The sequence below is a fragment of the Pipistrellus hanaki genome (genome assembly GCF_964339955.1).
Source record: "Pipistrellus hanaki genome assembly, chromosome: 1".
In the NCBI taxonomy this organism is placed as follows: Eukaryota; Metazoa; Chordata; class Mammalia; order Chiroptera; family Vespertilionidae; genus Pipistrellus; species Pipistrellus hanaki.
This window is the reverse complement of record NC_140503.1, coordinates 140,977,647-140,990,898: the sequence shown is the minus strand read 5'-3', so window position 1 is coordinate 140,990,898 and position 13,252 is coordinate 140,977,647. Positions and strand designations below refer to the sequence as shown.

The following is a 13,252-nucleotide window of genomic DNA, read 5'->3' as shown; positions in this document are numbered from 1 at the left end:
GCACCAATTCCCATCCCTTTGTGGCTGAAGGTGACTCCTGGGTATATTAACTGCCTGGTACTTTTGACCTAGCCCCACCTGCTATCCCAGCTCACTCCCCTAGCCACTATCCTCAGGCAGAAAGATGCAGGTGACTGAGGTGGGAAGCCTGGGGCAGATAGAGCAATTCTCCAGTTGTAGGAGACATTGCAGATGGGCCAAGAAGACATAACCGGGGAAGCAACAGTATCTGGTACAGAGGTGAATGGTGACAATTTTAAGGAGTTGTCAGAGGGCTGTGCTTCCTGCCACATGAAGGAGTCTGATCTACCGTTTAAGAGAAGGATGACACCTTGCAGATGAAGAGATGACATAGTAACAGCTGGAAGTCCTGATTCCAGCTGTTGTTAAGGCCCAGGCCCCAGCTTTGTCCGTTCAACCCTGTCTAAGATTCTGTGAGCAGTTAAAATCACCTTTGTATCTCAATAAATTTGAGTTGGGTTTCTGTCATGTAGCCAAAAAAAAAACAAAAAACAAAAAAAAACCTGATAATTAAGCTTACTATGATATTATCATCTATATTCCCATAATGAGATATCAATACCTTCACACTAAAATCCCATCATATAAATGTGGCCAAAGTAACAATTATGAAAACTATGTTCTCCATCTACTTGAAGATAATTTTGTGAAAAAAATAGTATTCAATTATTTTTTATCTCTAGAAAGGACTTCACATTTTTAAAATGTGTTTGCTAGGTATAAATTTTATCATAACTGGGGGGAAAATGTCGGTATTAAAAAAAATCTAGAAGGAAGCAAAATACAATTTAGCTTAAAACAACAACTCACATAGTTTATTTTGGAAGGCAGGAAATAAAACCATATTTCTTCATAGTGAGACAGCAGTGTTTTGAGACCTAAGAAAGATAAGTGATTTTCATGTGCAGTTAAGTTGAAAAAAAAGAAAAAATATCATGTTATATGTAACACTCACACTCTTTATAGACAATCCATTAAAAACATTCCCCAGAGCACATTTTTACATTTCTCATGCTGTTTTCCTCTTGGAATTTACACTGCAGAAGCACCTATGAGATATATGCAGGTGAAGATATAGCTAAATCAAGGTACAGGAATGCAGAATGTGGGGTGACTGCCATCACTCATTCTTTCCTAACACACACTGGCTATTTCACTATGAAGAATCTATTGTTCAGACTCATTTTTCCTTCCCAGAATAATATTTCAAATCATTATATAAAATATATTAGTATATAAGATATACCTTAAATGTGTTATAGATATTAACAATTTAAACAAGGAGCTGTTTCATGACATTTTCACAGCCATCCTTTTCTCTTTAGTTTTCATCTTATTTCTCATTGTATATGTGTTTATATAAACAGAAAATTGAAAACGTGCTTGATTTTTGAAAATAAGGAATAGCCTTACTATATATCAAAGCAGTTACCTGAGTATTTTTTTTTTGAAAGGCAACTTAAAAGCAGAATGTTTACCTGAATTATCTAGATAGCTCTCAACATTATAATCTATTCTGTTGGAATAGAAATTACCCCAAAATAATTTTATTATATTGTTCTTTGAATGGTGAATCAGAAAATGAATGCCTGATCATACCTCAACATAATAAAAGCTGTATATGATAAACCCACAGCCAACCATTCCCTCTAAGAACAGGAACAAGACAGGGATGCCCACTCTCGCCACTCCTGTTTGACATAGTACTGGAAGTACTAGCCATTGCAATTAGACAAGAAGAGGAAATAAAAGGCATCCAAATTGGAAAAAGAAGTAAAGTTATCCTTATTTGCAGATGACATGATATTGTACATAAAAAAACCAAAAGACTCCATTAAAAAACTAATTGACTTAATAAATGAATTTGGCAATGTAGCAGGATACAAAATTAACGACAAGAAATCCATGGCATTTCTATACACCAACAGTGAAACTACAGAAATAGAGACTAAAAAAGCAATTCCATTTACCATCGCACCAAAAAAATTAAGATACCTAGGAATAAATTTAACTACGGAAGTAAAGGACCTATATGCAGAAAACTACATGACACTGAAAAAAGAGATAGAGGAAGATGTAAACAGATGGAAGAACATACCATGTTCATGGATTGGTAGAATCAACATCATCAAAATGTCCATACTTCCTAAAGCAATCTATAGGTTCAATGCACTCCCAATTAAAATACCAACAGCATATTTCACTGACCTAGAAAGAACTCTCCAAAAGTTCATTTGGAACAATAAAAGACCCCAAATAGCCATAGCAATCCTGAGAAAGAAGAGTAAAGTAGGAGGGATCTCAATACCAGACTTCAAACAGTATTACAAAGCCACTGTTCTCAAAACAGCCTGGTACTGGCACAAGAACAGACATATAGATCAATGGAATCGAATTGAGAACCCAGATATCAACCCAAATCAATATGCTCAGTTAATATTTGACAAAGGAGGCACGAATATACAATGGAGTCAAGACAGTCTCCTCAATAAATGGTGTTGGGAAAATTTGACAGATACATGCAAAAGAATGAAACTAGATCACCAACTTACACCATACACAAAAATAAACTCAAAATGGATACAGAACTTAAACATCAGACGGGAAACCATAAAAATACTAGAAGCATCCACAGGCAGCAAAATCTCAGACATATGCAAAAAGAACTTCTTCACTGATACTGCCCTTAGGGCAACGGAAGCTAAAGAGAAAATAAACAAATGGGACTACATCAAAATAAAAAGCTTTTTTACAGCAAAAGAAACCATCAACAAAACAATAAGAAAGCCCATGGTGTGGGAGAACATATTTGCAAATGTTACCACTGATAAAGGTTTAACCTCCAACATCTACAGACAGCTTATACAACTAAATAAAAGAAATATGAATGATCCAATTAAAAAATGGACAATGGACCTAAATAGAACATTTTCAAAAGAAGACAGAAGGAAGGCCAAAAGGCACATGAAAACATGCTCTAAGTCACTAATTATCGGAGAGATGCAAATCAAAACAACAATGCGGTACCATCTCACACCTGTCAGAATGGCCAACATCATCAAATCAACAAACGACAAGTGTTGGCGAGGTTGCGGAGAAAAAGGAACCCTCGTGCACTGCTGGTGGGAATGCAGACTGGTGCAACCACTGTGGAGAACAGTGTGGAGTTTCCTCAAAAAACTGAAAATGGAACTCCCATTTGACCCAGTAATCCCACTCCTAGGAATATATCCCAAGAAACTAGAAACACGAATCAGAAAAGGATATATGCACCCCTATGTTCATAGCAGCACAATCTACAATAGCCAGAATTTGGAAACAGCCTAGGTGCCCGACAGAAGATGATTGGATAAAAAAACAATGGTATATCTACACAATGGAATACTATGCTGCCATAAAAAAGAAGGAATTCTCATCATTTGCAGCAACCTGGATGGAATTGGAGAACATCATGCTGAGTGAAATAAGCCAATCAATGAAAGAGAAACACCACATGACCTCACTCATTTATGGATAATAAAGAACATTATAAACTGATGAACCAAAAGATAGATATAGAGACAGTAAAGCAACAAGCAGACTGTCAAATTACATCAGGTAGGTTAGGGAGATCTGGGGGGGATAATAAATCAACCGAAGGACTTGTATACATGCATATAAGTACAACCAATGGACATAAAACATTGGGGAGGGAGGGTATGTATGGGAGGGAGGGGGCAATGTTAAAATATGTACACAGATAATAATTTAATAAAACTTTACTGACAAAAAAACAATTAATGCCTATCTCTTGCTTTCTAGACAACCAATGCAAACATGATTTTCATTTCTTTTATTTTTCATCTAGTCACCTGGATGTCTCTTTTTGGAAAACAGTGTTATGTGCTATTAAACATGAGAGTTCTAAAAAACAAAAAGCAACTGCAGAAATCGGTTTGGCTCAGTGGATGGAGCGTTGGTCTGCGGACTGGGGAGTCCCGGGTTCAATTCCAGTCAAGGGCATGTACATTGGTTGTGAGTGCATCCCCGGTGGGGGTTTGCAGGAGGCAGCTGGTCGATGTTTCTCTCTCATTAATATTTCTGGCTCTCTATCCCTCTCCATTCCTCTCATTAAAAAATCTATAAAATATATTTTTAAAAATAAAATAAAACAACTAAAAATAAATAAATATGGAGTTCTAGAATTATAATTAGTAACTTAATCTCTATGTACCTCAGTTTGCACATCTTTAAACTGGGATAGTAATAGTACCCACCTCATAAAGTTGTAGTAAAGATCAAATGAGATAAGTCTAGTAAAACATAAAGTAATTGAAAGCATGTGTCTTGAAGAGGTATCTGTATAGCTATCTGTGTAGCCACATTGTTCATAATAGCCAAAAGGCAGAAGCAATCCAAATGCCCATCAATAGAGGAATGGATAAACGAAATGTGGTATATACATACAATGGTATATTTTTCAGTCTTATAAAAGGGAAATTCTGACACATATTATAACACAGATGAACCTTAAGGACATTAAGGTTCCTTAATAAAATAAGACAGTCAGAAAAGGACAAATACCATCTGATTTCATTTATATGAGGTATCAAGAGGAGTCAAACTCTAGAAACAAAGTAGAATGGTGGTTGCCAGGGGCTGGGGGAGGGGGACAGGGAGTTGCTGTTTAATAGCTATATAGAGTTTCAGTCTTGCAAGATGAAAATGTTCTGGGGATCAACTGCACAACAATGTCTATGTACTTCACACTACTGAACTGTACACTCACTCAAAATGTTTAAGGTGTGAAATTTTATGTGTATTTTACTATTTTTAAATGAAAAAAATGGAAAAGAAAAATTTTAAATAAAGATGATACTTAAAAAAAAAACACTTAGAAAGTGCATGGCATAATGGCATAGAGAGCTTCAATAGAAAGAGGGTATTGTCTTTGATTTTTCTTTCTTTTTTATTCTCTAATTGAGGACCATGCTCTTTTATATGTTCTGTGATCTCACCTAGCTATTTAATCAACATGGGAAGGTTTTTCTGGGTTCAAACAGAAACAAGCAATTGACTGTTTTCTGTGGTTGTTCAGGGGGCCCTGGGTGGGGACAAGCCCTGTGGGGAAGGAAGTGCCTGGAATCAGATATCCCAGCAAGCATCAGAGCACAAGTGGTGAGCTCCCTGTGGGTGGCACTGGGAAAGCTGGCAGCCAACCAGTTAGCTGTTTACGTAAGTGAAGAGGAGCTATTACAGAATCTCATCCTTGGTCCAGCAGTGGGCCACTGTAAACTCTCTACAGGCCATAAAAGGGGATTAAGAGGTGGTCAATTCAAGCACAAGAAGAATAAATAATAGCCATCAGACCCAGGGCATTCAAAGTTCCTATCAACCACTTTTGATGGCAGGGAACTGCCGGGACCCGAGGGATGCTGGGTGATATACTACGACACAAAGTTGAAAGAGCACAATAAAGAAATCTAATCATTGGGGAAGGGCTATAAATTCCAAATACCTTGGAGGACACTTAACAAGAAATCTGCAGTGCTGACATAAAGAAAAATACAAAATTTTGCTGAGGAATATAAAAGTGCTCCTAAATAAATGGAGTAAAATACCTTGTTCTCAGATGAGAAGAATTGGTATTATAAAATATATAATCTCCTACATTTTATTATAAATTTAATATAACTCCTTTTAAAGTTTCAATTCCAAATTTTTATAACAAAAGAATAAAGAATGGAATTAAAACTCTTAAGCAAAAATAACTGAATGTAGTTCTGGCATAATATTAGACAGATAAGTAAATGCAACAGATTCTGTGATACATCCAAGAATATATAAGGATTTAGAATTAGTGAAGCACTTTCAAAATCAATACAAAAAGAATAGTTGCTTTTTTTTCTTTTAATCCTCACCTGAGGATTTTTTTTTTTTTTTTTTTTTTTTTTTTTTTTTTTTTTTTTTTTTTTTTAGAGAGAGAATGCAAGGGAAAGAGGGAGGCACATGCCCTTGATAGGGAATCAGACCCTCTGAGCCACAATGGCCAAGGCAAGTGTAGATTATTAATAAATGGCTGCTTTAAAATATTAACACTGGAAAAATACAATTAGAGTTTTTACCTAACAATGTATATTACCATATATTTGTATATTTCAATATGGGTTGAATCATCCTATATAATAAAAGGGTAATATGCAAATTGACTGAATGGTTGAACAACGCTCAACACAGAAGCTGCCCCCTGGTGGTCAGTGAGCACTCACACGGAAAGCGCTGCTCAGCCAGAAGCCAAGAAGCCAGATGGGAACCTCTGCTGCCTCCAAGGCAGCTCTAAGGATGTCTGACTGATGGCTAGCCATCAGTCAGACATCCCCCAAGGGCTCCTTGACTGCAAGAGGGCTCAAGTTGGGCTCAGGGCCCCCACTCCCACACCAGTGCATGAATCCCATGCACTGGGCCTCTAGTATATCATAAACATGCAATAAGCCCTGGCCAGTGTGACTTGGTTGGTTGGAGCATCATCTCATACACCAGAAAATGACAGGTTCGATTCCCCATTAGGGAGTATGTGGGAGGCAACTGATCCATGTTTCTCACATTGATCTATCTCTTTCTCTATTTCTCTCCCTTTCCTTTCCTCCCTCTCCCTCTCCCTCTCCCTCCCTCTCTTCCTCTCCCTCTCTCTCCCTCTCTCTCTCTCATCCTCTCCCTCTAAAAGTCAATGAAAAAATATGCTCAGGTGAAGATTAACAACAACAACAACAAAAAAGGCAGCCAATGAACACATAAATAAATGGAAAAACAAACTCTCCTCTTTCTGTCTAAAATCAATCCATAAATAAATATTGTTTTAAAAAGAACTCAAGTGAACAATATAACTTTGAAAAATGTTCAAATGCATTACAATTTAGAACATGCAAATAAAATGAGATGTGAGTTTAGCCCATCAAATTGGAATTTGAAAAATGATAGCACAAGTGCCAATGAGAATTCAAGAAAAGGGGCACTTCCATTACCAGAGAATGTAAACTGGTTAATCTTTTAAGGAACAGTCTGGCAATCTGCTTCCAATGAACACAAAAATGTTTAGACCTTTTTCACCCAGCACCCACCTTTGGAAAGATGTGAAGAAATAATGAAAACTTGGTGGAAGGAGCGGGAATGGGATGGAAGGGGTCAATGGGAGAAAAGGGGAGGACATATGTAATATTTTCAACAATAAAGATAAATTTAGCCAAAACCAGTTTGGCTCAGTGGATAGAGCTTCGGCCTGCAGACTGAAAGGTCCAGGGTTCGATTCGGGTCAAGGGCATGTGCCTTACTTGAGGGCACATCCCCAGTAGGGGGTGCGCAGGAGGCGGCTGATCGATGTTTCTGGCTCTCTATCCCTCTCCCTTCCTCTCTGAAAAAATCAATAAAATATTTTTTTAAAAAAAAAAGATAAATTTTAAAAATAGTGAGAACTTCAATATCTAGAAATATTATGAACTATGTAACCTGAAAATATGAAATATTTTTCTATTGCAAAACTCCCAAGAATGTTGCATTTAAAATAAACTTCTTTTTTAAATGCGGAGGGAAAGAATGGGGAGAGGGGAGGAGGAGTGGGGGAAGAATAGTAAAACAAAATGATTTCTTATGAACTAAGACTTCAGCAGTCCAGAGGGGTTCGTTTGTATCAGTAATCAGAAGGCTTTTTTGAAGGGAGTGGGAACTCACTCGTCATTAAATTTTAATGGTTTCAAACATTTGTGGTGGTACATCATACAAAACTCCACCTAGTAAAGTTTTAGGTGGCCAGTGACTTTGTTGGTTAGGTAGCTGGTCCCAGTTCCTAGGAGAGTTTGAGGGCCTGGTGCAATCTGATTACCTGGAGCATCTTGAATTAAATGTACAGCCAGTGCCAGCATTTTTCCACGGGTCAGTAATTCAATCTGAGTTTCTTCATCAGGGGCTTTGACCGCCACGTTGGGCTGGCCACATTATTCCCATGGTTTGAGCAATTCAGAGTTTCTCCTTTATATAGGCAGAGACAGCAACACAAGAACCTGGGCAGCCACTTTCCCTTTCCCATCATAATATGTATATGTATATGTATATGTATATGTATATGTATATGTATATGTATATGTATATGTGTATGTGTATGCGTATGCGTATGCGTATGCGTATGCGTATGCGTATGCGTATGCGTATGCGTATGCGTATGTGTATGTGTATGTGTATGTATATAAAAAATTCATTTCGAAGAGAAAGGAAGAGGGAGAGAGAGAAACATCAGCAATGAGAGAAAATCATTGATTGGCTGCCTTCTACACTCTTCCTACTTGAGGATCTAGCTCACAACAAGGGCATGTGCCCTGACCTAGAATCAAACCATGAACTCCTGATTTATAGGTCAACACTCAACCACTGAGCTACACCAACTTTTTAAGTCAACTACAAGAATCATTTTATCATCTCACACCTGTCAGAATGGCTATCATCAACAAATGAACAAACGATAAGTGCTGACGATGATGTAAAGAAAGAGGAACCCTCGTGCCCTGCTGGTATGGAATCAATATGGAGTTTCCTAAAAAAAAAAAAAAAAATGGAACTCCCATTTGACCCAGTAATTACACTTCTAGGACTATATCCCAAGAAATCAGAAACATCAATCAAAAAGGATATATGCACCCCTACGTTCATAGCAGCACATTTACAATAGCTAAGATGTGGAAACAACCTAAATGCCTATCAGCAGGTGAGTGGATTAAAAACCTGTGGCACATCTACACAATGGAATACTACCCTGCAATAAAAAAGGAGGAATTCATGGATGGAACTGGAGAGCATTATGCTAAGTGAAATAAGCTATTCAGAGAAAGACAAATATCACATGATCTCATTCATTTGTGGAATATAATTGATGAACAAAAACAGATCCAGAAATAGAGAAGCATCAATCAGACCGTCGAACCTCAGAGGTAAGGTGGGGGAAAGGGGAGGTAAAGGGGAGAGATCAACCAAAGAACTTGTATGCATAAATATAAGCCTAACCAGTGGACACAGACACCAGGGAGGTGCGGGCATGAGTTGGGGGATGGGGGAAGTAGGAGGGCAATGGGGGAATAAGGACACATATGTAATACCTTAATCAATAAAACAAAAATTTTAAGAATCATTTTTTATTCCCCAGTCTCTCATAAGTTGATTGCTTCAGCTCCATTCTCTGTGTCTGTCTCTCTCACCGAGCTTCAGGGGTCATCCCAAAGCACACACAGAGGTTCCAGCCCAGGCACCTGCTACAAACCACTCCAGCAACCAAGCTGAGTGCACCTGGATGAGTAAAATTTCCCATAACCAAGGATTTGGAGACCATCAACCACTCTCCTCTGCCTCACTCACATCTTTAGGTTCTTCTTCACTTCTGAATAGTGACCATGCCTCTGAAGATGCTCATTTTTAAATATATTTTTATTTATTTCAGAGAGGAAGGGAGAGGGTAGAGAGAGATAGAAACATTAATGATGAGAGAGAATCATTGATTGGCTGCCTCCTGCAAGCACTCTACTGGGGATCGAGTCGGCAGCCAAGGCATGTGCCCTTCACTGGAATTGAACCCGGGACCCTTCAGTCCGCAGGTGGATGCTCTATCCACTGTGCCAAACCACCTAGGATCATTTGTAGATTTATTTTAATCCATATGGTAGCATTTGATACACACTGCTCTGCACTTTGCTTTTTTTATTTTAAATTAATATATTTCATTCCTGCTTATAAGGAACTTTCTCATTCTGTTTTACCAATTTCACCAATCTCCTAAGGACAGGCATTTAGATTATTGCTAGTATTTAACTACTACAAATAAAACTTCAATGAATAACATTGAACATAGGTCATTTTGCACTTACATAAGTATGTCTGTAGGAAAAGATTCCCAGTAGAACAGCTATGTAAAAGGATCAGCAATCACATGCATATTGTCAAAGTATTATATCTTTCCTAGCTGTGGCACCAGGCCATACATTTGCCATCTATCAGAGAAACTACCTGTTTCCCCAAACTCATGCCAATATATGTTTTATGAATTGTGGAGTCATTTGCCCATTAAAGAGTGGAAAATGGTGTCAGTGGTGCTTTAATTTTAATATTTCTTTTTATGAGTAATGCTGAGTATCTTTTCTTAGATTTAAGAGGCAATTATATACTTATATATCTTATGAATTGCTCATACTCATTCACTTTTCAGTTATGTTTTTGGTCTTTTCCTTATTGACTTGGGGAAGATTTTATATTAAAGGAATAAGCCCTTTGCTTATTATTTAAAAGTTTTTTTTCAGTTTTCATTCATCTCTCTTTTACCAATGTTATTGAGATATCATTGATGTACAATAAACTGCTTATATTTAAAGTGTACTACTTGAAAACTTTTTAACAGCTTTATTGGAGTACAACTGACATGCAATAAACTATCATATTTACTGGTAAAAATTAGTTTGGCTCTTTGCCACATCTACTGTGAGGATGTAGACCATTGTCAGCAATCAGACTGGAGACATCCCAGAAAACATGGACATCACTCTAAGGGACACACAGTTACTGCGAAGGGCCCAGAGGCACCCTGCAGAGGGACTCTAACCACATCAATGCAGAGCTCAGTCTCCTTGGCAAGAACAAGAGGCTCCGGGCTGACAAATGGTGAGGAAATAGAGAGGAGCTGGCCACGCTCGCCCTATCTGCAGTCATGCACAGAACATGACCAAGAGTGTCACACTGGGCTTTTCACAAGGTGAGGTCTGTCTATGCTCACTTCCCCATCAACGTTGTTACTCAACAGAATGGTTCTTTTCTTGAAATCAGAAATTTCTTGAGCAAAAAATACATCCGCAGAGTTCAAATTAGAACAGGTGTTGCTTTCAGTATCTCAAGCCCAGAAAGATGAATTGATTCTTGAAGAAAATGTCATTGAATTTGTATCAAATTCAGCAGCTTTGATTCAGCAAGCCACAACAGTTACAAACAAGAATATCAGAAAAATGTTGGATGGTATCTATGTGTCTGAAAAAATAACCATTCAGCAGGCAGCTGAATATGACCCAAGTTGTCTAACCACAGAAACAACAAGATGCCGAATGATTTGTCACACTTATTTGTGGTATTTAAAGATGCGATAAAAGTCATGTATTGATTTGGGAGGGGAGTAAATGAATGAAACAAAATGCACAGTTTGGTAAATTTTTATCTATGCATATGCATGAATTAACACCACAATTAAAACAATAAACATATTCATCACCCCCAAAAGTTGTGTGTGTGTGTGTGTGTGTGTGTGTGTGTGTCCCTCTCTTTTGCTCCTCTTAGTCTCTCATCCCATTCCCCAGACAACAGGTCTGCTTTCTATCACTACTAGTTGGTTTACATTTTCTGTAGTTTTATGTTAACAGAAACATGCTGTATGTACCCTTTTATTTTTGCCTGGCTTCTTTCACTCTGCATAATTATTATGAGGTTCATTTAATGTTGTATCAATAGTTATTTTTTATTATTGAGTAGTATTCCACAATTATCTCAAATGATTTTCAAATGGATTCAGAAAAGATGTATGCATATACATACATTCAAAGAGAGAGAGAGAGAGAGAGAGAGAGAGAGAGAGAGAGAGAGAGAGAGAGAGAGAGAGAGACCACTGAGCAGGGCACTGCAATATAATCTCTGGAACCCATTCTGTTTCTGTGCAAAGAGCAGTCTCCCTCATAGACTCCCTGTCAGTGAGAAGGTGGTCACGTGGCCCAAATATATGCAACCTGCCAGTCCATCTACAAAGCCCTGGTGTCCTACCTGAAACATGTGGATGAGGCTTCAAGAAAGAAGTCATATGTTGCTCAGTGGTTAGAGCCTGGGCCAAGTGACAAAGATCTCAGGTTCAATTCTTGGTCAAGGGCAGGTACCTAGGTTTCAGGTTTGATCCCTGCCCAAGTCTGGGTGTATGAGGGAGACAACTGATTGATGTTTCTCTCACATTGATGTTTCTCTTTCCTCCCTCTCTCTTTTCTCCTCCCTCTCTCCCTTCCACTCTCAAAATAAAAAAGAATAGAAAAGAAAAGAGATCAAAGACATTTTCTTTTAGTATGGCCACACCCCACTAGTAACTGACTCCCCTCACTGCAAATCCAAGAAGTTTGGATGTCCAGGTATGCACTCTGGCTGCTGATAAGCCCATTGCAAAAAACAGAGTTTACCTTTATATTAAATAACTAGAGGCCCAGTTCATGAAAATCATTGCACTGGAGGGGGTGTCTCTCAGCCAGACCTGCCCCCTCTCACAGTCAGGGAGCCCTCAGTGGCCCGAGGTGACCCAGGGATCAGGGGAAGTGATGCTCCATAATACTTCTGCTGCTGCCGCTGCCGGCAGTGCAAGCCTAGGCCAGCCCTAGTTACCTGATCCTCGAGCGGCCTTGGGAGGCTGGGCAGCTGCCATCCAAGGCTTGCCTGTGCTTCAGGCTGGCCATGGGTGGCTGGGGGTCTGAGGGGCCTGGGGGACTCTGCAGGCAGGTGCTCAGAGCTGAGGGGACTGGGCACTGCCATCTTTGAGGGTGTGACAGTCAATTAACATATTCCCTCCTTATTGGCTGAGGGTGCCGCCATCTTTGTGACAGCATGAGGGTCAATTCACATATTCCCTCTTTATTAGATAGGATGGTTATGGGATTTTAAGGTTAATAAGTGGGATGAAGGGTTTTTCCTGGTTAAGATTATGTGAACACACACATCTATTTTTCTCCCTCCCAAAACCCCATGAAAATATAAGTAAGTTTTGTTTCATATTTAAATCTACAAGTGTGGGGAAAACAATAAAGGAAACAACAGCAAAAAAAAATTGGAAGTTGAAAAGGTTAACAATGTGATACCATCCCAAGAAATCCAAACCCAAGCTGGCAGCAAGGAAAGTTCAAAATGGACATCATTTTCACCACAGCTTCAATGGAATCAGAAACTGGCAACACAAGAAAAACCTGAAACAGAGTGTGAGAATTCCTAAATAAGGAGGTATGGTTGAAAGCTGTTTGAGTGACAGTTAGGTCCCAGGTCCTTACTCCAACCCAGGTAAAACAGGAGGGATGCCAAGAGGCCCGTGTCTATCAAATCACTGAATGCAGATGTCCCCTGGCCTTCTTCCGAACACAACTCCCAATGTGTTGGCCAGATACTTACCCTCCAGAAAAGAAAAACTGGAAAACTCTTTTCCACAGAGTGTGGCCTG

The 13,252-nt window shown here is 38.7% G+C and overlaps 1 pseudogene across 1 annotated transcript in view; it reads left to right on the top strand.

The window, feature by feature from the left end:
* LOC311620989 (large ribosomal subunit protein uL6-like) overlaps window positions 1-11,165 on the top strand; it is a 31,234-nt pseudogene extending 20,069 nt beyond the window's left edge. The window contains exon 3 of the transcript in view: window positions 10,522-11,165. The product of the transcript in view is annotated as a large ribosomal subunit protein uL6-like (transcript). The remainder of the gene's footprint in view (window positions 1-10,521) is intronic.
* Window positions 11,166-13,252: the final 2,087 nt, after the last annotated feature.